Genomic DNA, 25,579 nt, shown 5'->3' on the forward strand with positions numbered 1-25,579 from the left:
GGCGGGGCGGCGGGCGCGCGGGGGCGCCGCTGCGGGGCTCCGGCCGCCCGCGACCCCCGCCCCGACCGCACGGCGCCGGGCTGGAGGGCGCGCGGGGCAGGGGCCGCGGGCGCGCCAGGTGTTGGCCTCAGGACCTCTGCGCCCCCGAGTTAGAAAGTGAGTCCGCGCGCGGGCAAACATGCGGGGCCAAAAAAAGAAAAAGAAATCGTGGCGAAGCAGAAACCCAGGGTCTGAAGAGGCGGGCGCTGGGCGAGAAGCAGACCCGGCGCCGCGGGCGCTTCTGGGTCGGGCTCCGGGCTTCCCTCCCGACGGAGCAGTGACCTTTAGGACAGTCCTCCCGCTTCCCGAGCCCTCTCTGTCCGCCACATCTTCCGGAACTCTGGGAAAGCTCGGCTCGGGGCAGCCGGCCCCGCACCTGGTCAGCCCCTGCCTCCCCAGCCGGGCCGCCGAGAGGGTTAGGGCCGCATCTGCGGGGCGCCCCGGGGTGAGCGCCCCCCACCCCGCCCCGCTTCCCTGCGGCTCGGTCCTGGTGCTGCTCCCGCCTCCGGCCTCGGTGCGGTGCGGGCGTCCCCCCAGTGCAGGGGCGCCCGCTGTGCTCCCCTGTCCCGCCCTCCTCCCAGTTCCGAGGCTTCCGCCCATTTCCCCTGGAAACAGAGACCGGACGTCTAGCCCTGAGCCGGTCTTCGCGGGAGGGGACTTTGGGAACAGGCGGAAGGAGAAGGCGCAAATGTTCGACAGCTGCTTAGGTGATTCCCACCCACAATCCAGAGGAAGAAGGTTGCTCCTGGGGCTGTAGCCCGCAGCAGTCACGACTCAGTGTCCTTCCGGTCCCGCTGCAGGCTCTGCAGCCCCGGAGGCCTGGCCGGCTCTCCTGAGCCATGACCCCGGCTGGGCCTGTGAAGCCCTGTGACTCTGCAGGGCTCTGGGTCTGTCTTGAGCAGGCACCCTACACTCAGACATCCCGCTGCACTGGTTGTCTTCGAGGAGCAGGGTCGTCTTCAGGGTGCCTTAGAGTGTGGGATCCGCCCTCCAGAGAAACACTGATAAGCCTGGGAAGCTCGTGCAGATCAGGGCTGGGGAAGGGCGCAGGCAGCCCACAAGGCAAAGCTCCACAGATGGCTTCCGGGTCTGCCCAAGCGCTCCAAGAGCAGAGCATCAGGGTTGTCCCCGCTGGCTACAGCTTTGGGGCGGAGGAGGGAGATGGCCCCGATTGGGGCGCTCAGCTGGGGGGGGGGGGGGCTGTGAATGAAGGCTCCCAAAGCAGTGGCTTGAGAAGTGGATTCCCTCCTCTGGGAGAGTACAGGAGGCCTCAGCCCCTAGGCTGGAGGTTGGGTATGACATAAGACCCATCTGGTATCTTGCAGAAATGGACTGGGGATAAGAGCAAAGCAAGCCTTAGGCTTAAAAGCCTGTTGTTGCTTGGGGGCCAAATCCGAGTGTGAACTTTGCTCCGGGAAGACAATGGCACTGCCCTTCTCTCAGGTCCTCTCTCAGCTGAGGAAGGAAGGTGTGTGGCAGAGGCCCTGAACTGTCACCTGAGCGACTTCCTGTGTGGCTGGGGCCGGGGAAAGGCCAGGCCCTCCGGTCTACAAAGGGAGCAGGGTAGTCGCTGCTGGGGGATTTTCCCAAGCCGGGGCTGGGAGGGAACCGCTCAGTCAGCCAGGAAGCCTGTCCGTTGCGGGGGTTTTTGCACGGGGCACGGATTGCTGATTGGCAGTGACTGCTTTTGAAGTTTCTTTGTCAAAACGACTGAAAAAACAGTGCAGCCCCTAGCTCTGGAGAAGGAAGTAAAGAAGAAACGGACAGGCTGGGGAAGTGGTGGTTTGTAGCCAGGAAGTAGACTTTTCCTGGTGGGACATGATATGCGGGAGTGGGGTTGGGGAGCTCCTGGCAAACCTCAGAGCAAACCCCTCTTTTGGGAGGTGAAACCCACTTTTGAGGCAAGAAGGCACCTCTCTGTCTGGGGAGAGACTGACTTATATGACTTCTCAGTATGAGGAATTCAAACCGCATCAACAAGGCTTACTCAACATTCATTCTCTAGAACCAGCCTACCTCGTGCAAGTCTTTGGGAACCCTGTTCTTTTTTTCTTTTCTTTTTTTTAAGTCACTGTTACTGATATCAGTCATTACTTCAGCCCTCATTAAGCCCTCTTTCAAAAGCTCACAATGCGGTAGGCCGAATGAGGCTTACTAGATCCTGTCATGTATGTGTTCTCAAATGCATGAGTGCCAAACGAATGATTCCTGCCGATCATGAGTATTCTGGTGTTTTGAGGTGAGATCTGGCCGAAGCCTTCAAAGAAAGCTGGGTGGTGAGGAGGCAAGCAATGGGTACGGGGAGAAGATGCCAGCTCTGTTCAGGAAAGTGGGCCAGCTGGCTGGAGAGGAAGGCAGGGAAGCATCAAGGGAAAAAAATGAAAGTAATAAGATAAAACCACAGGGCCTCCAAGTTAGTGGATGCTGGCCAAGTGGGTGAGTGGGAGCTGGAATCCAAGCCATCTGGACGAAAGGGTTACTTTTTCTTCATACAAAGTCTCCTTGTCTAGCTATGCCCCCAAAAGGGTGCCTTTTTCTAATTCAGACAGTGGCCAGCTGCAGGCCTCCGAGGCCAGAGAGTGGATGGCCCTGGGTTCTACTCTGCAGAGAGCAGGAAACTCCACAGGGCCTTTAGGAAGATGGCGGTCATGAGGAAGCAGAGATGGACTGGCAAAAATGCCAGTTCCTGGAGTGAGCAAGGGAACCAGGCTGAGACGCTTCTCCGAGTGTCCACACTGTTTCCGCCTTCAAGAGAGAGTAGGATGGAAAAGAGGGAAGAGTAAAGACCATGTGTTAAAGGAGAAATCAGAAATGACCACCATGCTTGAGCTCACAGGGTGCCCAGAAGCGTTGAGCTCCCCAAGACACCAAGGGGAAGAGCGCAGCTTTGACGTAAGCCCACACGCCTTTCGTAAGCGAGATCTGTCCTGTGGGTCTTCCGGCCTCCAGAGACGCGCACAGTGCCTCCAATCACAGTCACCTCACATCTCAGGAGAGGTTTGCTTGATAAATGAATTACCAGAAACAGGGAACTCCTTGTCACCTCAGTCCACATCTCCAGTGCCGCCGCCTTGGGAAGCCTTCCCAGATGCCCTCAGACTCTGCAGCTGTCTCCCCGGAGCACTTTGTGCAAGCAAGCGGGATCCCAGTACTAGGTGCACTGGTCATCGTCTGCCCCGCTGGCTCTTTCCCCGGAAGGCCCAACAGACACTCAGTAAATGCTTTCTGAATGACCAGAGATTAATTAATGATGGGGAGAAGATCAGATTTGTTTTAAAAAGCAAGGTTTAGGTATATTGGTTTTGAAATGCTCAGCGCCCCACGAGAAATACAGGCCTCCGTATTTCTCAGATCTCTCTCTGTCAGATGTCCCCTGATGTACTCGAGTTTCTCTGGAGCAGCTGACGGGCCCATCGCTGTGGATGGAGCCGGAGGAGTACATCAGAGAAGGAGCAAGAGACGTAGGACACCTGAAGCAAATTAATGTTCTTAGTTGTTCAGCTGTAAATCGTAGGCTCTACGAAATAGCTGGCAAAGAATTTTAATCTTCACGGATGAAATCCTTCATTTGCTCGGTGACTAGTAGAGACATGAAAATTAAACTTGTGTCCCACAACCACATGTCTGCTATTTAGGTGAATGTCTGTGACTGAACTTTCTTGCCACTGAACAGATCATTAATTTCTAGTTTGGATGGGGACAGCTAATGATTCCTTTCCTCTGAGGCTACGCCCGGTCGTGTCCAGATATCTTTTGTTCCTCATCTGTTCACGGAGCGTTTATTCATGCTGAACCTTGTGTGTGAATGGTACGCAGAGATTACGGGGCTGTCATGTCTGTTCCTCCTCGCGGACTGTCGGTGTCAGTGATGACGAGAGAGAGGGAGGAAGGGGCGGAGAGCCTGTGTGACCCGTGTGTGTCCCTGTGTACAGAATGTGTTCCATTTGTAACCTACTTTTAAACTGATTTTTTTTAATTTCATTACATTTTTTTTTACCCCAATTTCACCAGCAGCCTTTGCTGTTTTGGGACCCACCCTCTCACGGAGCCACCCGTTGGCGGCTGGCTGGAGCTCGTGGGTCATGGTTAGGGATCGCATGGCGTCTGGAAGCTGGGGTTCAGCTCGGAGGACTTGTGGGTGTCCCCGAGCACCCTGGCATTCCTGTGTGGCTCCCGGGTGCTCAGCGGGACCCTTGAAATAACACCGGCTTCCACTTAACCGCCACCTTTCTCTCGCCAGCCTGCAGTGACAGGGGGAATGGGGGGCAGCCCAGGCCCCATGTCCCTTCCGGGAGGGGTGAGTGTGCATTCCTGGGGATGGAGTCAGGTTTCAGAGCCTGATCCGCGTGCCTCCTCCTATGAGCCAGAGCAGGAGTTCCATGGGAAATCGGACCGTGGGTGGCTCAGCGGCCCAGTCATCTTATCAGGGCCGCAGGTTCCAGAGAAATCTGAAGACGGCCTTGCCTTCCTCTAGTAATAGCTTCAGGTTCGCGGGCAGTTTGACCAGCGCCGCTCACTCATTTCAGAGCTGCGGGTGGAAGGAAGCCTTCTCTGGCCACCCTGCCACGCCGGGAGGCGAAAACTAGAGGCTGCCGCACCGGAGAGCCGGCAGCTCGGGCGTGGCTAGCCGTGGGGGGCCGTGCGGCCTGAGCCGTAAGAAGGAAGGTGACGTTTCATCCCAGAGCAGGGTCCACCGAGCGTCTGGCCCTCCAGGCATTATGCGGACATGTTCGTCCCTCTGCGCGAGCGGATGCGAGGACCCTGCGGACACAGGGCTCAGGCTTGGTGGCCACCATCAACCTCACTGCGCTGGGGCGCTCCAGGAGCTCCTCTTCTGAACAGATCCGCCCTCGTGCCGTGGTCATGGCGGCAGTGAGTGCCCCGTCTTCTGTCTTTCGGGCACCTGTCTTCTGGGAATTGTGGAAAACGAGCGCCGAGCCTGTGAGCCCCCCCCCCCCAATCCTTTCCTGAGAGGAGGGCTTCCAACCACTGCCGTCAGCAGCCCCAGGAGCTCCCGGGGAGGGAGCAGACACTCCAGAGAGGCTATCAGAACCCGTCCTTAATGGATAACGTTGGCGCCCCAGGCAGGGAGCATGGCGGAATTAGGGACGCTGGCACTTGACGTTCTCTCCAACCAAGCAGCCAAGCGTCTGCTTTGTCAGTGTCCCCAGCTCTTCGTTCAGAAACCGCTTGTGCGTATCAAGGCCTCCCTCCTGGCCTCAGGGTAGCAATCACAGGCTTTCCCAGACTGGCTCTTCTATGACTGACGGCTAACAAGTCACAGGGCAGGGCCCCTCTCTCTTCAACGAGGTGCAACAAACAGGCATTGAGGTCAGGCTCTGGGGACACAGAGTTGAATGCCTCACTCCGCCGGGCCTTGAAGAACTCGGGTCTAGGAGTGGGGCAAGCGCCTACCAGGTGAGTTTGAGTGGTCTGAGCTCCCAAGGACAGAGGGTGAGTGGTATACACAGCCCAAGGTTCAGGAGGACTTCCTGTTAGGGGCACTTTCTCAGTTAGGTCTTGAGGGATGAGTAGGAGTTCTAGTGCAGAAAATTGGGACGAGTACTCCAGACAGAGGGAGTGACAGGAGCAAAGCCTCTGGCCAAGAGATGACACGTGTGTCTGGGGACTCCCGCAGTTTGTCTCTGGAGGGCAAAGCAAGATAAAGGGTTTGAAGTTGGGGGACAGGATGGGAGACCCAGAGAAATATAAGTTCCAGTTCCTGCCTCAAAGGAGCTTTCTTCTGTTTGGGGAAATAAGATGTGCACACGTGATGTACGAAATACAAGATACTATCTTGATAAGTTCTCGGGTATGTAGGAGTTCGAAGTCAGCTTCTCTCATGGCAGTCAAAGAAAACTTGCTTCCTCTGCTGGGGATTCCCCGGCCCCCCAAATATGGCAGCCTCCTGGCAGCCCCAGGGTGCACGACCACGGGGATTTCAACCCCGTGATGCGCACAGCCTTGGGCCTGCACCTGCACAGTGCGCTGAGGAAATCCGTTTGAAACAGGCTGCAGGCCCCGAGGGAATGTGTTTGTGAGGCTCGCCAGAAGCCACCCCCAGGGAGCTCGCCTTCGTCAGAAAGAGGCTTCTGGGAACAGCCGTGCTCACAAGAAACCGCCTCGTCCCTTTCACATGTCTACCGCAGCCCCACTCATTCCTCCCACCGTGGCCGCCCACCCTGTGCCCGGTCTGAAAAGCTGGTGCCAGGACAAGCTGAGGTGGGCCCAGCAGCAGCAGCCGGTCCGGGCTGGGTCCTGCAAACCCAGCAACAGAAACAGGAAGCCGGGCCTTGTGGCTGCTGTTACACAAGCCCAGCACCCACACCAGAGGTCCCCGAGAATTTGTGTGTCACAACAGGCCACAGAGGGCTGCAGGCCTCCTCGGGGCCTCCCCTCCGACCCCCACCGGCCACAGTTCACTCCACGCACGTGAGCTAAAGGGACAGCTCCCCCCCCCCCCGCTCCGCCCCAACTCTGAACTATGTTCCCAGGCTCCAGGCCCCTGGCTCGGCTTGCTTTTGAGGTCCGTTTCCATGGATAGTGGGAACCGCTGCTGAGCAGCCACATCGATGGCAGTGAAAGTCCTGTTCCCTGCGTTTTCCAGATGCGGGTCCTGGGGCTTCACATGATTATGTGCTCAGCGCCTAGAAGAGACTCCCGGAGAGCCAACACTGGAACCCACCATGTTGGGTGGGTTTTCTCCTTTCTCCTCGCTGGGGAAGCTTTGGCCGCCCGCGTGACGTATGTGTGCTCCCAGGGAGACCACAGGCCCCTGGGCCCAGCCTGTCTTCCTCCAGCCCAGGGCCAGCCCTCAGTGAAGGCCGGGTGGCAAGGCATGTCTTACAGAGTCACTCAGAGCCCTCCCCAAGTATCTGAAAGGCTTCTGGAAGGTTCCAGCTGTATTTCTCGGGGAAACGAGTGCAAACGTTCATGGCAAAAAAGGAAGTTTAAATACAAATGCAATTTTAAGGCTTCGAGTTTGAAGAGCAAGAAGGAGTGTTAGCGATTTCTGCAGTTCCCTCACTTTAAAGATGAGGAGACGTCACGTAAATGCTCACGAGGGGTCACTCTCTCAGCCGGCCAGTGGCCAAGTCGGGCCTCAGACGCAGGCGTCCCCGCCCTCCACCCAGGACGCTCCCCTGCACAGGCCGCTGTAGATCCGTGTCTGAAAATCCTCGTTACTGTCTCACGGCCTCGTTTCTGTGCGCCGTCTCCTCGAGGCTCTCCCAAGGCCTGGGCGGGGCTCCGTTTTCGAGGCTTCACCTAGCAAGCAGCATTATTTCTGGGGTGACACACGCAGGGAGAGGAAGGGCTTTTGTTGTCATCCTTCTAGCTTGTGAGGGCAAAAGGTCAGGGCTAAGGCTGGGGAGCCCAACCTCGCAGGCGCTGCTCCTACTAGCCTTCCTGGGGGGTCTTCCTGGGACAGACACTGACCCGTTGCCCAGTCCTGCCTGAATCCTCTCCTGAGCGTCTAAACTGGAGAAAACCAAGGTTGGTGCCAAGCCCTTGTGTTTTCGGGGGGATGTGACTGGGAGCCCCAGCCTGCAGCAGAATCCCAGCATACTGCCCTCGGGGAGAACCTCGAGCTTCCGTGTGTGTAGGCAGAGGAGTTTGCCAGCCATTGGTGTGGAGGCAGAGGAGTTTGCTAGCCATTGGTGAGGAGGCAGAGGAGTTTGCCAGCCATTGCCCGGCTCAGAACAATAGGAATCTATCCTCCTGGTGCTGGAGCCTGGATACTTGACAGTGTCCCAGGGCCACGTTCCCCACCGAGGCTCGAGGGGAGATGCTGTCCCGCGCCTCTTCTAGGTCCTGGCGGCTGCTGGCTTCCTGGGCTTGTGGCCACAGTGTGTCTCTGCCCCGGGCTCACTTCACCGTCTCTGTGTGCCTCTCCTAAGGAACATGTGTCACTAGACGCAGGAGTCACACTGATCATCCAGGGGGATCTCCACACCTTGAATCCATAAGCCTTTACCAAACATTCACAGGTTCTGGAGACTAGGGTGTGACCATATGTTCTTGGGGGCCACCACCTAGTCCACGACAACAGGCAACTTGCTATCCGTCATAGGGACAGGGGACTTGGGGCTTTGACAGAGGGAATCCTGGATTATTGCCGGCATTAGGGTGGCACCACCGTCTCCATCACTGCCCGCGAGTCAATTACCAGCGAATACTCATGGGCGTCTGCCCTGTGACTGATTTCCTGCCCTTGGGGTAACCTACAGCACCCGTATTGGGGTGGGTCCCAAACACGGTCCTCGTGGGTCCAAGCCACAGTCAGGAGAAGGGGTCTGCAGGGTGCTAGGGAGCGTCTTTGTGGGGCTCCAAGGATTGGCGCCTCCTGGTCCGGTCTCTTCCCCGTGAGAAAAGCAGTGTTAGCAGGCTGGGCAGAGCTACTTAAGATCATCCGGGATCATCCCCACCTTCAGAAAGAGTTGTGCCTAGCAAGGTTATAAAGTTGCCTTTTGTGCGATCTCATTTAATGTTCTGCTGTCAAATCCCTTATTCTTGATGCATCCTTTATTCGTGTATTTAAGGACACGTTTTCAGCAGCGTGTCCGTGAGGAGTGAGGCTGGGGGCTCTGCTCGTTGCTGTCCTTCCCCTGGGACCCAGGTCGACAAAGCAGCTCCCACATGGAGCACTGTCAGTTGTCATGGCGGATGGAGGGAAAGTTCCGGAAGCTTCTCCCTGGCTGCAGCTCCGGCCTGGGAGGGTCGGAAGTAGCCCACAGCTACACTCAAGCACAGGAAGAAGGAAGGGCGACCCTCCCGTGTGCCCTAAATGAGGAGAGCAGTGACAGTTTCATGAGCATGGGCGGTGCCCCGGGGAGTCTCACAGGACTTGCAGAGGAGACGCCCGTGGAGCCGGGTCTGGAGGGGAGACTGCGGCGTCCGGGTGACGAAGGCGTGAAGACTGTGGAGGAGAACTTGGATCCGAGCCGCTCACACCCACTCACACAACTCCGTGGTCGGAGGTATTCGTCCTGATGAAAATGAAGGCTGCTTCGCAAACACAGAGAGTGTTTTCAGCGATTTTAATTCTTCTCTGTACTTTGGGACACGCCGAGAGGGGCAGGGAGGTGGGAGGGGCGCCGTGGGTGGACACGCACTGTTTCTGTGGGAAGACAACACTGGTCAGATATAAACATCAACCATTAGGGGCAACTGTTTGCAGTGTTTCTCAAAGAACAAATAAGTAAAAAAAGTTTTAATGTTTTTCAGACATCTTAGCCCTGGAAGAGCTAATTCCACAGACCATGCCATCCAGAGCTTATAGCCACCGTTTTTTATTTGGAGGTATCCCCCCCACCTCAGCAGTGAACAGGGAATCTATGCTTTTTTTCCTGCATGTCCTTACAAAACAGCCAGAATTTGAATTTTTGCATAACCCATGTACACAAGCCCTGCCCTCTAGGCTTAAGGAAAGGTCAGGGAAGGCCCGCGAAGACACTGCAACGAGGCGGTGAATTTTGAAGGGACAACAGACCTCTCTCTGCTCTCTGTCCCCTCGGGTTTTCCTTTTCCGATCATGGCGTCTGAAATGGGTTGACAGGGTTGCCGTGTGGACAGAGAAACCACGAAACCTGAGTTTGGGTTCAGAGTCCGTAACCGCTTTAGGGCCCTGGCTTGTGTCTCCATCTGTAAAATGGGAACCCGTTTTACTTACCTTCTAGGGCTCATTTGAGAAGGAAGTAAGATCATGTGTGATATTAAAGAAACTATGAAACTGCCCTGGAACTTTAAACTGTCCCATGGATGTAAAATCCTGGCGGTATCATTATTAATATTTATTAAGAGGACACTGTGGAAAGTCGTAACATCCCTGAGTGTGTCTTCTGGAGGAAGGTTCTGGTGTTCTCTGTGCCTAGTGGGAGGCGGCAGAGTGAGTGTGAGAAGGTGACACTGGTGACTATGGCAGAGCTAAGGCTTTCTCTCTAGGTCAGAGGACGCACAAAGTGGTAAAAAGAAAAGCAGTTTTACCACACTTTCTTTTTACAGCACTCCCCCGTAGCTCTTCAACGAAACAATGAGCCCTGAAAGCTCCATCACTGGCGCTGGTTCTCCTACAGTGAGCATAGTAGGTTCTCAACGCACACTTCTGAATGAGGACCAGAAGGCAGACTATGCACAAACTCGGCAGGGATAAGAGTTAAGAATGCAGGCCCGGGGGGTCACACAGCTGGCTTTGAATCCTGATTTTTCCCAGTTACTACTAGCTGGTGACCTCTCTGTGCCTCGGTTTTCCCATCTGCTAAATGGAAATCAGAGTAAGTACTTAAAGGATTAGGGTGTTCTGAGGATTAAATTAGTTAAAGATTTGTGTCAGGTGCTTAGAACAGGGCCTGGCACGTACGAGGAGTGACGTGATTGTTTGCTGGAATACAGAAGTCGGTTTCTATAGCCACTTAACAGAGGACAGCCTCCCCTGCTCTTCCCGCAGCTTTGACTGAGACCCAGATGGACAGGAGGACATGCAAAGTCCTCCCCCAGGAGTATGTGTGAGCAAGGGCTGGCGGATGCTGTCACAGCCCTCTGGGCCCCTGGAGGAGGCTGGTCCTCAGGGCAGTGCTGGAGCAGTAAGTCCAGACCAGAAACTGGGAAGTGGGGCTGACTGAGGCATAGAGCAGCAGATCCGGGCTGCAGGCTTCCATGGCGGCCGAAGCCTGCGAGAGGAAGGGAGAGTCGGGCTGGTAAATGGGTTTCAGAGAAAGGGAGGGAAGGGGGGGAGCAAGTGTGTTGTGTGGGTCCATCCTGATGGGGCAGCGAGTGAATGAGGAGGGAGCTGAGGGTAAGCAGAAAGTCCAACGGCACGGCTGCCCCCCCTCCCACTGACCTTGCGGATCTCTTCCCAGACCCGTCCTCACCTTTCCCACCGCACGGGGCGCCCCTGCCGGGACGCTGGCCAGCGTGGGACGTGGGATCTGGAGACTGCGAGCACGGCCGCAGGGACGGGAGAGTCGGGAGCTGACGTTCCCCTCGTCGGCCCGAGCTGCTGGCCCGGCTGGAGGAATCCAGGGCTTTCGCATGCCAACCAGGGCATTCTGACTCTTCAGACAGTTACGTTACTTGTCTTAGGAAGGATTTTTTGGCAAGAAGAATTCAGAGCAGATGAGCTACCTTGCCCGAGGCGTAGTGAGCTGTACTTTGCCTCTCCGGTCTTTCCTGAGGCGTATCTCCAGGGACAGGCCACAGGCTCTGTCCTTAGCTCTGCTTGTTAAACACTTTTGTTAATGACTGGAATGAAAAATAGAAAGAATCCAGATGACCCACAGCCAGGATAGTTAATATGTTACGTGACATACTCAAGTTCAAAATGATTTATATGGGGTGGGAAGCTGGGCCAAAACCAACCTAATGAAATTAAACAGGGACGCACATAGAGTCGTCTGCTCGGCTTTAGGAAAAGGGTGCACAGCGCTCGGGGAGAGCCGGGGCTTACACACCCGCGTTCGTTTGCCCAGTCGTCCCGCACGTGTGTGCTGGGCCCGCTGCGAGAAGATGTTGTCGGGCTCTCAGAGGGTGCCCAGATGTCAACGGTACTCGGTCAGCGCAGGGTGCGTCGTAGTCATGGGAAGCCACATGATGCATCTGCAGAGAAAGGCAGGGCACAGGCTGTTACGGAAGCAACGAGGCTCTGGGGCTGGAGGACCTTCTCCGGGGGGAGCTTCCTCAAGGGGTCCAGCTGGAGACGGCTTCGTGGGAGGGCGACTTCAGAGTGGACACTGAACACCAGGAAGGTTTGTCTAAACAGGCAGCAGGAGTGCAGAGGCCAAGAAGCAGCGGTGTGGAGAAGCTAAGTGAGGAGGAGACGGGATGATGGACGCGCACCGGGGACGCCAAGCATTCAAAGTGACGGAAATGGACGGTCTCTTAAGGGAGTGGGTGTGCATGCAAAGATGTGTATTTGCGTACGTGCACACAGAGGGGGCACGTGTGCAAACGGGCATACACTTGTCCGCGCTGAGGTAATGTGTGCATGTGCACACCGAGGGGTGTGCGAGCATATGTGCGTATGTGTGTGTGTGCACCGAGGGGTGTGCAAACATATGTGCACACGTGTGTATGTGCACACAGATGGGACATGTGAACACACCTGTGTACACATGTGTGCGCGCAGAGGGTGTGTGAGCATATGTTAATATACACGTGTGTGCACACAGGGAGTGTGCAAGCATACGTGTGTACACGTATTTGTGCACATGGGGGACACACGTGCGAATGTGCAAACACGTGTACGTGCAGAGAGGCGGCGTGTGTGCATGTGCACAAGGTGATGTGCGTGCTAAAGTGTGTATGTGTACTTGCACACGGGCTGTATGTGCCTACAGGCCTGTGAGTGCTAACATGCGTGCACATGTACGTGCACATGGAATGTGTGTGCAAGAATGTGTGCGTGTACACAGGAGTGGGGAGAGGTAGAGTGGAGGCTGGCACAGACAGGATGAAACCAGGTGCTCTGCCTAGAAAGATGGCGTTGGTGATGTGGGCGTTCTTCTGTGGGAAATGAAGTCCCAGGAGAGGGGCTCCTGGGGTCAGGGGGCGCCGGGAGGCCATTCATCAGGGCATGGGGTGGGGGGCTGGATGGGTAGACTCTAGAGGCCAAAGCACCATGGGAGATGGCCTTGAGACTGGAGAGAAGAGGCCGTGCGATCAACTGAGGGAGGGACCCCAGTGTCGGTGTTTGGTGCGATCAACTGAGGGAGGGACCCCAGTGTCGGTGTTTGCTGGGATCAACTGAGGGAGGGACCCCGGTGTCGGTGTTTGGGGCCGGGTGGGGTGGGGGACAGCGAGGGGAGAGTGTGCACAGGGCACAGTGAGAGCACTTTCCGTCGGCCAGCAGGGACGAGAATGTTGGGCGGGAGAGGCCACCTGTCCGTGGAGGCCTTGGCCGAATCGGCAGGGAATCCAGTCCGGAGCTCGGAGGGGCTTGGGGCGGAGGGGCTCAGCGGCCACCTGCACAGAAGTGGTCTCCGCACAGAGGGGGCAAGGGCCCCTGCCGGAGAAAGTCAGGCCAAGCACGAGGCCGTGGACACCCCTCACCGGTGAGGGGCACCAGGAGACGTGAGGACAGAGAAGGGGCATGGCAGTGTGCGTGCCCAGGGTGGGGAGTCCGAACCCAGCATACACGTCACACAGACTAGCCCTCGGGAAGAAAAGGGCTCCGTCCCAGCTCTGCCTCTGAACCCACCAGCGCAGGACCTGCAGTCCTCTCCCTGCACAGGCAGCCTCCCGAGGTCTCGCCTTGGTGGGACCCCATCTTCCCGTCTCCTTTCCCCTGGCCTGTGTCACGCTCAAGGAAGGAAGGCCAAGGGACGGGGACTGTGGTAGTCCATATGGAGAGAGTGGAGGGGCAGGGGTCAGAACGCTTATCCACTGCGCCAAGGTCTTTGGATTGCGTGTAGTGGCAGTCAGGCTTACAGGCTCCACACCGGGGCATCTGCAGACCTCCAGCCACACACAGGGAAGGTCTGAATACGGATGTTCTGGTTGTAATTTGTAAAATGAAGCGAAGACCGCAATTAACAAAAAATCCTCTTAGACAACCCTTGGACTGTGCGTTCAGGGTATTTGCCTTAGCTTTAAAATGTTATTTTATTATTATTGAACTAATACTATGCATCTTCAGGGAAAATCCTAAAAATTCGTCATCCTGACACAACTGTTTTCCCTTTATTTTTCTTGCATGTTTCTGAACCTCTGTGTGAATCTCCTTCATCATTAAAAAGAAGCTAGGAAAGGCAGCTCCACTTAATGCAACTACTTCAGCTTTGTGTGCCTCTGTTACTTTCGGCCACGTATATAGTCTTTACGAAATCGTCATCAAGTCTATATCTTCTCTCTTAATATCATTTCCAAGACAACACGCCTGTTTGACATAGTCCTGCTTTCATCTTAAATATTGGAATGGTGTCCTGTCACACAAATATCCCGTAATTTATTTTGTTCTTTTTCTACTTTGGGACACAGCATTTGCTCTCACTTTCTCCTTATTGTAAATAACAGAGCCATAAACAGTACACGTATCTTTGTTGCTCTTCTTTTGAATCATTTCTCTGGACGCCGTTCCCCCAGTGGCATGATTAGGTCAAAGAATGTGACTGTTTTTACGGTTCTCGGTAAGTGCGGCCAGACTGGTTCTCCCTTCCTTCCCTCCTTAAAGCCTCGCTGTGCCCGTGGCACAAACTGTGGGCTCCGGGAGATGTGCCCGGGGTGCTCCTGCAGGTCCTCCCCCACCAGCAGGGAGGGGCAGGACAGGGCAGGAAGGGTTGTGGGCCCCGTGGGATATGAAGCAATCTGGCACTTCCTGCTGCAGCAGCTGCCGACGGGGGGAACCACACACTAGCGAAGGGAGGCAGAGCAGAGTGAGCAAGACCCCCCCTTCCTCCTCCAGTCCCCAGCGAGGACGCGGGCGGGATACCCTCTTGGGCGCTGCAGACTTGCTCCGAGGAGATCCCTCCGGGTCACGGACGAGAGTGGTCTGGGTTAGGCCGGAGACACACTCATTTGTCGGCTTCATAAATATTTAGTGAGTGCCCGCTCTGTCAGGCTCTGGGCCAGAAACTCTGCCCACAGAAGGAGTAAAACTTGGGCCCTGCCCTCAAGGAGCTTGCAGCCTGGTAAGGAAGTCAGAAGGGTGGCAGGGATTGCCAGCGTGCGATCACTTCCCTTTCCGTATCCGTGCTCAGAACACTGACGTAGGGGGAGAGGTTTCTGCAGGGGGAGAGGTTTCCCAGAGGAGGTAACACCTGAGCTCAGAGGAGATGGGGAGCCTCTGCCAGAAGGACGTCCCCGCTGGGAACGCTGGGGACGCTGCAGTGGGAGAGAGGGAGTGTGTGAAGTAGCCGACTACGCGAGACCCTGGGGGTCTCCATCACGCTTGGTCGTGGCCACGTGAGGATTTCTCTGCAGAGGCACTTAATTCACAGTCCTGACCACGAGGCATTGGAGCTCACACATTGCGATGTAAATCGGATGTTTCTTGGGCATCACGATGAGGCTGTGGGAGAGTTAAAGCTCTCTAAAGCCCACTCCTGTGTCGCCACCATTCGACGCTCAGCCACTGGGGGCGTGGGCAGGGGATCATGCAATCCGATTTCCATCTTAGAAAGTTTGCCGTGGCTAGGGTTCGCAGAAGGGCGTGGAGGGACCGTGGCATGGGGACCTTCTGGCCAGCCCTCTGACAGAGGTCAGGCAAGCCCTGCGGAGGGAGGGGGTGGACTCGGACCCTTCCTCCGTACAGGCCTCACTGAGGACCGAGAGAGAGGGAGCTGCTGGTTCCAGGGGCCTGTGCTGCATGGGGATGCCCAGATGCGACCGCGGCATTTAGGAAGGAGGGCAGCCCTGGGGCTGGGTTTCTAGTGTCCATAATGAGAGGCGGTTCACCTGTGCCTCCTGGGCCTGGGAAGGTACCTTGTGTGGGCTGGAGGAGAGCCGAGGAAGGGCTTCATTCTAGCTGGAGAAAGCCGGGCACGGAGGGTCCGAGTTCAGGCCTCTGAACTAAATTCCATCACTGAATGGCTGTGGGATCAGATCAGTGGCTCAAGATTTGGGGTCCTCATCGGGATGATGATTCCATCCCTGCCTGGATTATTGGGAGGATGGAGGGAAACCACGTATTCATGGTCAACGCCTTGGAGCAGGTACAGAGGACGCCGCAGATCCAGTGTGGTCACCCCTGAGCTTTGGAAGCACAAGGAAAGATCTGGAAATAACTCAGTGGCTCAGAGAGAGGCAGGCACCGTGGAGCCTGAGAGAGGAAGGGGTGCGCAGGGAGGGTGGGAAGCTGCGAGTCGGCTTCCTCCCCTGCTTGTGGTTTGCCTCTGGAGCTCAGAGCAGCTGTTCGATGAACGACCAGGTCCTGCCCAGCCCGGGTCACTCAGCTCGGAGGCAGGAGCCAGGTTTGAAGCCACAGTGAGGAGACCAGCTGGGGCCTGGCAGGGCTTCCAGACTCTGAGGTGTTTGGATGTCTCTGACCTGGTGCCCCCAGGGCCCCACCGGGAGCAGCTGGGTCACAGGCCCCACTGTCCGTACCAGGGGTCCCCATGACTGCAGCCAGGAGCTCCCTACAACCGCCGTCAAGAGCGACATCCAGCAGCTCTGAGGACCCCTCTTCCGTCCAGTGACGTGTTCCTTGAGTTTTGGAAACAAAAGTCCCAATTAAGGAATAGCAGGGAGCAGCCAAGGTCACAATGACTGCCCAGCCAGTCTCTCTGCTTGTGTGAAGTCCAGTGGCATCGACAGTGTGGGCTGTGGGGGAGAAGGACGCGACGCACGTGGGTCCTGACCCCGCATGATTGCAGGAGGACACGCAGTCTGCTGCCCAGAGCGGGACGTCAGGGCAGAGCCCAGAGGGGCTTCCACAGGCCAGGAGCAGCGGCCGTGCTAGCTGCGGGGGCAGCAGCGTCTCCTCACGGCTCTGGAGGCCTTCTAGAAGCCCAGGGTCCACACGTCAGCCACGCCGCTCTCTACAGTGGCCTCTCCTCCTCCCGCACCCTCACCGGGTCTTCCCTCTCCAAGGCCGCGTCCTCATGTTTGCTTATAAGGACGCCAGTCACGCCGGATGAGGACTGACCCCAAGGACCTCATTCTAACGGAACCGCCTCCCTGAAGACTGTCCCCCAAGAGCCTTGTCCGGAGGCACCGAGGGTCAGGACGTCACCATTCGGCCACAAATCACCCCGGCTCCAGAGCCTCACTTCCTGCTGCGGGCGAGAAAGGACAGGCTTCTGGGGAGGTCACGGCTCCCAGCCACGGCCGCCGGCTGGAGATGGAGCTGCAAGAGGTCTGAGCGCCCGAGCGGTGGCCCAGGGCCCACCTTCCGCCCCACGCCTGGCTCCTGTGTGACCTCGGTCATGCCTGTCCTGAGGCCATGTCCTAGAAAGAGGGCAGCAGGGCAGCAGGGCACGCTGAACCCTGAGCTGGCAGGGTTGCCGCCTGGCTCTGCTTACGCTCTCGGTGCTCCCCTCACCCGGGCCCAGCTTCCGCCGCCTCCTTCCGGTACCCTCTCCTGCCCACGCAGAGTGCCGGGCTGAGGCCTGTCCCCACGGTGTTTTCCATCTCCTCTGGAAAATTCTCCCGACTCCCTGGCTCGTAGGCCTTTGCCCATGCCGGCCTCTCCGCCTGGAACTTCCCTGCCCCTCCCCAGCGCCCCGTGGGTCGCTCTGTTACAACAGGCCCCTCCTCCCCAGTCACCGTTCCCTTTGGGAGGCCACGTCTTCCCAGCCAGGACGCAGCGTGAGGCAGGGCAGGACCGTGGCCACCACGGACCAACTCACTGGCTCTCGGCTCTGTCGACAGGGCATCCGGAGCCTCTGACAGGGCTAGAGGGCTGAAGGGGCTGCTCCCCCCACCCCAACTCCACTCTTATCTGGGCTGGGTCCCAGATGTTTCCTCTCACACAGACAGTCACCAGCGCCCTGTTTCCAGGCCCTGGAGGAGATCCCCTCCGAGGCTCCTGTTCTGCTCACGCCCCCGCCTCCTGACCCCCTTCTTATCACCGGGACTGGGGACGACTTGAGTTGAAAAGGAGTGGGTCCCGTTGAAGTCACAGCCTCACCGTGGCCAGATGCTGGAGTGTATTTTTGGACAGGAGGCCTAGGTGAGGGCACAAGCACTTGTCAGCTTGGAACCAGGCCTGCCCCTGCGGAGAGAGACACTGACCAGTTGCTGCCCCAGCCGGGGACACGCATGTTCTAATTATGAAAACTGTGAAGGACCTCAAAGCTGATGAACGTTACCTTCCAAATTCACTTCTCGTCTGTGAGTTTTTTAAAGAACATTTTATTTATTTCATGCGAGCAGGGGAGGGGCAGAGGCAGAGAGAGACAGAGAATCCCAAGCAGGCTTGACATAGAGCCCAACGCGGGGCTCAAGCCCACAACCCTGAGACCGTGACCCAAGCAGAAATCGAGAGTCAGGCGCTTAACCGCTGGAGCCCGCCGGGCGCCGCATGTCTTTGCCAGTTGGTACTTACACGCTTCGGTGAGCCACGCCACGGCACACAGAACACTGAACTTCTCCAGCCCTGGTTCCCTTTCTGTTCCGCGCCTGTCTGCGCCAGGAGCGTCGGGTGCCTGTCGCTCCAAATGGGCGCGTAGCGTCCACTGCCTTCGTGCTGTGGGGTTGATGCTGACCATTCTCTGCGAGACAGTATTTGGTGGTTTCTAGTCTTTCACCTTTATGGAAATAGTAGGGTTATACATGATTCTGTACAAACTGCGTTTTTCTTCTTTGTGTCCTTAACGTCTGTTCTAAACATGGAGCGAATCGTTTTCGAGCTCCTGCCGCACGGCTGCAGACCGTGGTCCCAGGAGAGGGCAGAATTAGTCAAGATGTAACGCTAACAGCATTTTTTAAAGAAACCATCTTCCTCATAGTCCTGCCAACTCTGGCTTCTTATCCTTGGGACCTATTTTGCCCATCTAATGGCGGCGCGATGTTACCTTAGATTAATTTGCATTTTAGTATTGACTGTCAACGTTCTGCGTCCTCCCCAACGATCACTCTGCGTCGGCATTTTCTCTATTGGCTTTGCAAGTGTCTCTGCCCCGCTGCCTTCTGGGTGCTTATTTGGCCAAGAGGTCACAGCACACACGTGCTGTGTGACTTCCCGTAGCAAACGTCCACTCCGGCGGCTTTGTCACCGCTGTGCCGTCTCTAGAGCAAGCAAGGGACTCACGTGCGGGAGTCTCTGAGACACAGACCTTAGCCCCTCAGGAGGACTAGAGAGGAGCTGTTGGTTTCCTCTAACAGGTAGAGACCCCGAGACCCAGAGACTTGATCCAGAACCCAGTCTTTATCCAGTGGCTGATGTCTTCAAACCAATAAATATTTGTTGCACCCCTACTATGAACCAGCCCCTCTGCTAGGAAGGGGGGAAGCCGGTGAAGTCTGTGGTACACACTTTCAAGGGGAGTCACGCCCGCGACAGGGACGGACACTGCATTGTAACCGGGGAAGTGCTATGGGAGACGGCCTCGGAGGCTTCTTGAGGAAGCGAGAAGCCGGGGCTCGGACGGACCAGAGCCCTCCGGGGGAGGGAATACGGAGGAAGGGTTCCGCGGTAGCCGAACGGCGTGTGCAAAGACAGAGGCATGAAAATGAGGGGTGTGCTGGGGACATGGGGGGAGCATGGGTGTGGAGTCGGCCTTCGGGGCCGGGGTCCCAGCCCCACGACAGCTCTGTCATCTTCAGGGGGTCACGTAGCCTCTCCAGGCTCCCGTTCTGCCGTCCACTGCATGATGTCCGCAACGCCCGGCTGGCGGGCTGGGGACTGACCACCGGAGATCGTCCTTATCGAGCACTGGGCATCATTCTGGGCACTTGCAAATGCTCGCCCTACAAGTATCAGCTCTTGTCATTGAGCAGGTGTAACTTTCAGGACGGAGGGATGGACGGGGCCTTATGTTCTCTGCTGAGATGATTTGATCATGGAGTCGAGACCACAGAGTAGGGAAGTCAAGCAAAGTCATGATCAGACAGATTTAGACAGATTGTTGGGGCAGCAGTGGGAAGAGTGGACTAGAAGGTAAAGAGCAGAGACAAAGCGGCCACATTCTCTGTCCACAGCCGAAGGAGCAGAGGTGGGGACCCTCAGTGCCGTGAGCACTGTGGGAACGAGGAGGCCAGACCAGAAACGCAGATTAAGTAGAAGACAGCAACTGGACTTGGTGACCTCGTGGCTGTGGAAAGGCAGGGCACACGGCCACCTGCAAGTCTGCTCCTGGGCTCCGCCTGTTGGAGCCGACGCAGTGATCTCGTCCATCCTTCCAGTGGGCCCGCAGTCCCCGATCTCCCTGGCTCCCCGAGACCGGCTCCCAGGGTTAGGAAACCTGCGGAGGAAGAGCTCAGAGGCCCCTTGTTTCCCAAAGTAGCTGGAGGCTACAGCTCTCCCCAGGGAAGTAGGCTCGGCTTCCTCAGCCTCCACTCCTGCAAAAGAATCTCGGGCTTGGGGCTTGGAACCTGCTCAGGACCATCTCTGACAACCGTCTCGGGCCGGATGTCTTGGGCTGTTGAAGCCTACAGGCCAGGCACATCTCTGCCCGGGGAGGGCGGTGCTTTGCAGAGAGGAAATGGCGCAAACCAGATACTGGCTTGTTTGTTTTCCCCGTGAAGACAAGAGACCATTTGACTTTCCTCTTTTATTTATTTTTTAGGGATGGGGCAGATATTTTTAATTCCTCTAGCTTCCTGCTGTCTACAGGTGTTTCCTGTGGTCTTGCTGTCAGAAAGACCAGAGCCCGGGACATAATCAGCTCTGTTTCTGAGACTGCCGAAAAGTCTCCTGCGGTGACCTGCGAGCACCACCTCACAACCCCCGTGGGCAAGGTGGGCTGAGCACAGCCTCCACGAGCTGCGTGGGTTTTCCACCGTTCACCTGCGGTGCAGGCGGGCTTGTTCCTAAGTGCCCCTGGGGAGACATGTCCATGGGGGGACGGGAGAGGAGGAAGGCTCTGGTCCCCGTTTTTGCCTCCCCAGCTGAGGTGACCATCATGAAAGGGCTGCCCCAAATTCCGGTAGAGTCACTCTTCACTTATTTGCGGGACTGTTCTCCCGCCTCCAACCAAGTAGGACCGTCTTGTAGAACAGCTGTTGAAAAGGCAGAGTGCTTGTTTATTTTTACCCCAAAAAGTTATGCACAAACTCAAACTTTGGGGAAAACATCCTGTTTTTCACACACCCAGAGAAAGCTTTTGGCGATGGGAAGTCCTTTTACACAGTGAAGATACTGCCTGTCAGACAGCAGCATCTCTCTCAATTTATACATGAACTTGTGGAGCCTCATATCTGCCTTGTACGAGGACTGGGACAAGTATTTATGGAACGCTTTTATGACACAGCGTCCCTTGTAGAACCTGCACCGCCGTTCTGTGAGCTGGCTTTACTGGCCCATTGTACCGAACAGGAGACCGAAGCTCGGGATGGGTAAGGGGTGTCTGGTCGCTGCCGAGGGGCTGGGACAGAAGTCTACCAGGTCCCTCCTTCATCCTGTCTGCAGTGCACCCTGACCCCCCTTAGAAGTCGACGAGGAGGTGAGAATCCCTGAGATAGTATTTGACATTGAGAGCAATGAATCCGTGACATCCTAAAAGAATTCAAAGAAATTCACATAATAAAAACAAAAATGCCTCGTGGGATTATCCAGGAAAACAGGTCAAATAGGATAAAACATTGTTCCCATAAATCAGAAGTTGCAAACTCCCAGATCCCATGCTGCAGGAGGACATGACCTCCCCCCACGAAGCAGGGGTTTCTCCCACTGCCCCCCCCCAGGTACCCCCGCCCCACCCTGCCCACACCCGTGCGCTGCCTGCCTGGCCTCTGAGGGCACTGGGGTTTGCAGAGCCCACCCTCGGTGATGTGGGAGGGGGGGCACCGAGCTGCACCTGGGATCAGAGCAGGTCTCGCCCACTGGGAGCGTCTCCCGTGGACTCTGAAGGAGGTGGCAGCTCCCCGGGGGCCAGTGGCGTTCTCAGAGTGGCCAGTCCTGGTCAGAATTCACACCGTCGATATCCAGCATGCAAACAGACTTCAGAGAAGCGAGGGTGGCTGTGTTGTGACAGAGGCAGCCTGGCCGATTCCGGCACCGAGCTGCACGGCAGGGCATGGGACTCGGGGAAGGCCACCCCTCTCTGTGGTCCCTTGTCAAGCAGGGTACTCGCACAGGAATGTCGTCTCCACACATGTCGAGCTTCTTCCCTGACGGGCCGTGCGCACAGTAGCGCTCCAACTGCGTTGGGTCCTGTCCTTGTCCTCTCCCAAACGGACAGCTATGCCCCGGGACTGAGCCGTGTATCACCAAGGATAGAAATGTCCCTGTGCCGAGTCGTCCAAGATCTGTAGAAAGTCAGCGTGTGGGGCCCAATGGAAATTACCAGTTTCTCCTTTCTCTTGTCTTGTGATTTTGTTTTTCTGAGTATACACTGAGACGGAAGGGGACATTTTGGCTTTGGATCGATCATTTTCTCGAGTACAGAGAATTATGTAATAACAAAGCAACAGCATTTAAAAATGTATTTGGGGCTCCTGCAAACAGGGTGAATTGGCCTAGATTTTACTAACCCTAAAAACAGCTTCAAGGAGCATATATTTAAACTTAGGGACGCAATCTTTTTTTTTTTTTTTTTTCATTTCAATTCCAGGATAGTTAACACACCGTGTTACATAACCTCCAGGTGGACGACACAGTGACTCAGCAATTCCACACGTCACCCTGCGGCATCACAAGAGCCTCCTGAATCCCCATCACCTGTCTCACCCATCCCTCCCCCAGCCTCCTCTGCTGACCATGAGTTTGTCTTCTGCAGTTACGAGTCTTTTTCTTGGTTTGTCTGTCTCTCATTCCACCTTCTTGTCTTGTTTCTGAAATTCCCCATGTCAGTGAGATCATATGGTACTTGTCTCTCTCTGAATTATTTCACTCAGTATCACACTCTCCGGCAACTTCCATGTCACTGCAAATGGCACGATGTCGTATTTTTGATGGCTGCGTAGTATTCCACGGGGTGTACAGACCACATCCTCTTTATGCATCTATGAACACGACTGCTTCCATAATTTGGCTCTTGTAAATAAGGCTGCTAGAAAGGTGGGATGCATGTACCCGTTTATTTACTATTTTTGTATCTTTAGGGAAAATACCCAATAGTGCGATTGCTGGGTCATAGGGTAGCTCTATTTTCAACGTTTTGAGGAACCTCCATGCTGTTTTCCAGAGTGGCCGCACCAGCTTACATTCCCACCAACAGTGTAGGAGGTTCCCCTTTCTCCGCATCCTCGCCAACACCTGTTGTTTCTCGTGTTTTTACTTTAACCGTTCTGGAAGGTGTGCAGTCGTAACTCACTGTAGTCCTCATTGGCGACTGAGTGATGCTGAGCATCTGTCTCATGTGTCTGCTGGCCGTCGGAAAAGCATCTGTTCATGTCTTCTCATTTTTAATTGGACTATTTGGGTTTTGGGTGTTGACTGGTATCAGTTTTTATATATTTTAGATATTAACCCTTTATTGGACATGTCATTTGCAAATGTCTTCTCCCACTCTGTAGGTCGCCTTTTAGTTTTGTTGGTTGTTCCCTTTGCTGTGCAGAAGCCTTTTATTTTGATAAAGTCCCAGTTATTTATTTTTGCTTTTATTTCCCTTGCTTCTGGAGACGTATCTGTAAAGAAGTTGCTCTGCCCAATGCCAGGATCTCAGGTCTCACATTTAGGCCTTTAATCCATTTCAAGCTTATTTTTGTGTGCCGTGTTAGAGAGTGGTCTGATTTCATTCTTTCACATGGAGCTGTCCAGCTTTCACAACAGCAGATACTGGAGAGACTGTACTTTTCCTACTGGATATTCTTTCCTCCTTTGTCCAAGACGAACTGACCACATAGCTGTGGGTTGATTTCTGGGTTTTCTATTCTGTTCCATTGATCTGTGTCTGTTTTTGTGCCTGTACCATACCGTGATGATTACTGCAGCTTTGTAATACAACCTTAAGTTCAGTGTTGTGATGCCGACAGTGTCTACACGGAGGTACTGACCTCACCTCCTCTTTCTGCTCCCCTCTGGGCACACGTGTCCTGTCTCCTGACACTCGGGCCCTGGCTTTGGTGTTTCGAGAAGACTGACAATTCTCTCCAAAGTTGTTTTCAGGTATTTGTTCCCCGCTCAAACCACACCTTCCCAAAAGACTCAGGGAGTGGAGTTTAAAACTCTTGTTTGAGAATTTTAAACACTTTTCTTTATGTTTACCTTATAATACCCCTTGGTCACTTCCTTTCTTTCCTTTGAGAACAGTCACAGGTGGGTGCCCGGGCGGCTCAGTCAGTTACGTGTCCAGCTCTTGATTTCAGCTCAGGTCACGATGTCAGGGTCCTGGGATCGACCTGCTGGAGATCCCTCCCTCTCTCTCTGGCCCTTTCCCTGCTCAGGCTCTCTCCCTCTCAAATAAATGAATAAAATCATTTTTTAAAAAAAGGAAAGAAAAAACGATCACAGGCAACCCTATAAATCAGTTCTAGTTTGCTCATTCAAATACACATACACGGGGCGCCTGGGTGGCTCAGTGGGTTAAGCCGCTGCCTTCGGCTCAGGTCATGATCTCGGGGTCCTGGGATCGAGTCCCGCATCGGGCTCTCTGCTCGGCAGGGGGCCTGCTTCCCTCTCTCTCTATCTGACTGCCTCTGTCTACTTGTGTTCTCCGTCTGTCAAATAAATAAATAAAATCTTTAAAAAAAAAAAAAAAAAAACAAATACACATACACGGGCGCCCGGGTGGCTCAGTGGATTCAGCCTCTGCCTCCGGCTCAGGTCACAATCGCAGGGTCCTGGGATCTCGTCCCATGCCAGGTTCTCTGCTCAGTGGGGCGTCTCCTCCTGCCTCTGCCTGTTGTTCCCCCTGCTGTACCCTCTCTTTGTCAGATAAATAAATAAAATATTTTTTAAAACCGCACATACACAATTTGATGTAACTGAAATCGTCTCGCGCCTGCTGGGCTTTTATGGGCAGTGTTTTCCTTTTGATTTGCTTCCGCCAAGTGAGTTTCCCTCCCCACACCCTGGCCCCCCCAGACCTCATGTAACCCTTTCTGTAGGACACTTCCTACTCTACCACTATGGAATGACCGCGTAGACGGTCTACAAACTCAGGCCGATACACAGGCGCTCGCAGTACAGGGAGGGCTTGCTGCGTTCGTTGTGGCTTCCGTGCGTCTCTCTGTTCTCGCTGGACAATTTTTCACGGAAGTCTGGAGTGCTCTGATTCACTCTTGTTAACGGTTCCACAGTAACCCAGCATAGGAATGGAAACCACTTCCCTCCTTGAGGGTCTTTGCTTTGTTTTGGAGTGCTGCCGCTGTGAACAGTGCTGTGAGGAGCCTCTGTGTGCTTATATACTGGCCTTTTGTGTTTATGGAGCACGGGGCTGCGTGGCAAGGTTTGTGTAATCTAATTTAATAAATGTTGTCAGATCATATTGCCAAGAGGCTACAACAACACACGGTCCCTCCAGCAACGTGTGATGGCTCCTTCCCCCCTCAAACGGCAACGGCTCTTTCTCTCTCTTATCTCCTGCTTCCCTACCCTCTCCGCCTGTCTGCTGAGCACAGAGAAGTCTCAGTGTTCATTGAATTTCTAGCTCTCTGACAACTTGTAAATTGGGGCATCTTTTATGTTTCTTGGGCTTTGGGGGTTTGCTCTTTTTCTGGGAACCCCTTATTTATAGATACATTGTTCCTGTCATTTTGAGGGACCACTTAGGCTAACAGACACCCTCTCCTTTTCATGCGTGTTACAAACACTTTTTCCAATCTCTTGTTTTCTCCTGACGTCATTTATAGTATTTTTGCCATAACATTTTTACGCTTTTTATGGTTAGAGTGGCCTTTTTCCATAGCTTCCGGGATTTCTCTCTTGGTTAAAAAGGGGAACTATTTCATGTTAATGCTCTTTTATCCTGTCCTCGGCCGTTCTACCCGGTGTTTCAGCTGTAACGCAGCTCAGGGTGTCATGAACCCTGAGACAGGCGTGGGGATCCAGCAACGCCGGCGCTCC

The 25,579-nt window shown here is 55.2% G+C and overlaps 1 protein-coding gene across 2 annotated transcripts in view; it reads left to right on the forward strand.

Moving 5' to 3' along the window:
* RCSD1 (RCSD domain containing 1) overlaps positions 1-25,579 on the forward strand; it is a 60,574-nt gene that overhangs the window by 1,137 nt on the left and 33,858 nt on the right. The gene's annotated exons all lie outside the window — the stretch shown is intronic.

The sequence above is a fragment of the Mustela nigripes genome, chromosome 10 (genome assembly GCF_022355385.1).
Source record: "Mustela nigripes isolate SB6536 chromosome 10, MUSNIG.SB6536, whole genome shotgun sequence".
Taxonomy (NCBI): Eukaryota; Metazoa; Chordata; class Mammalia; order Carnivora; family Mustelidae; genus Mustela; species Mustela nigripes.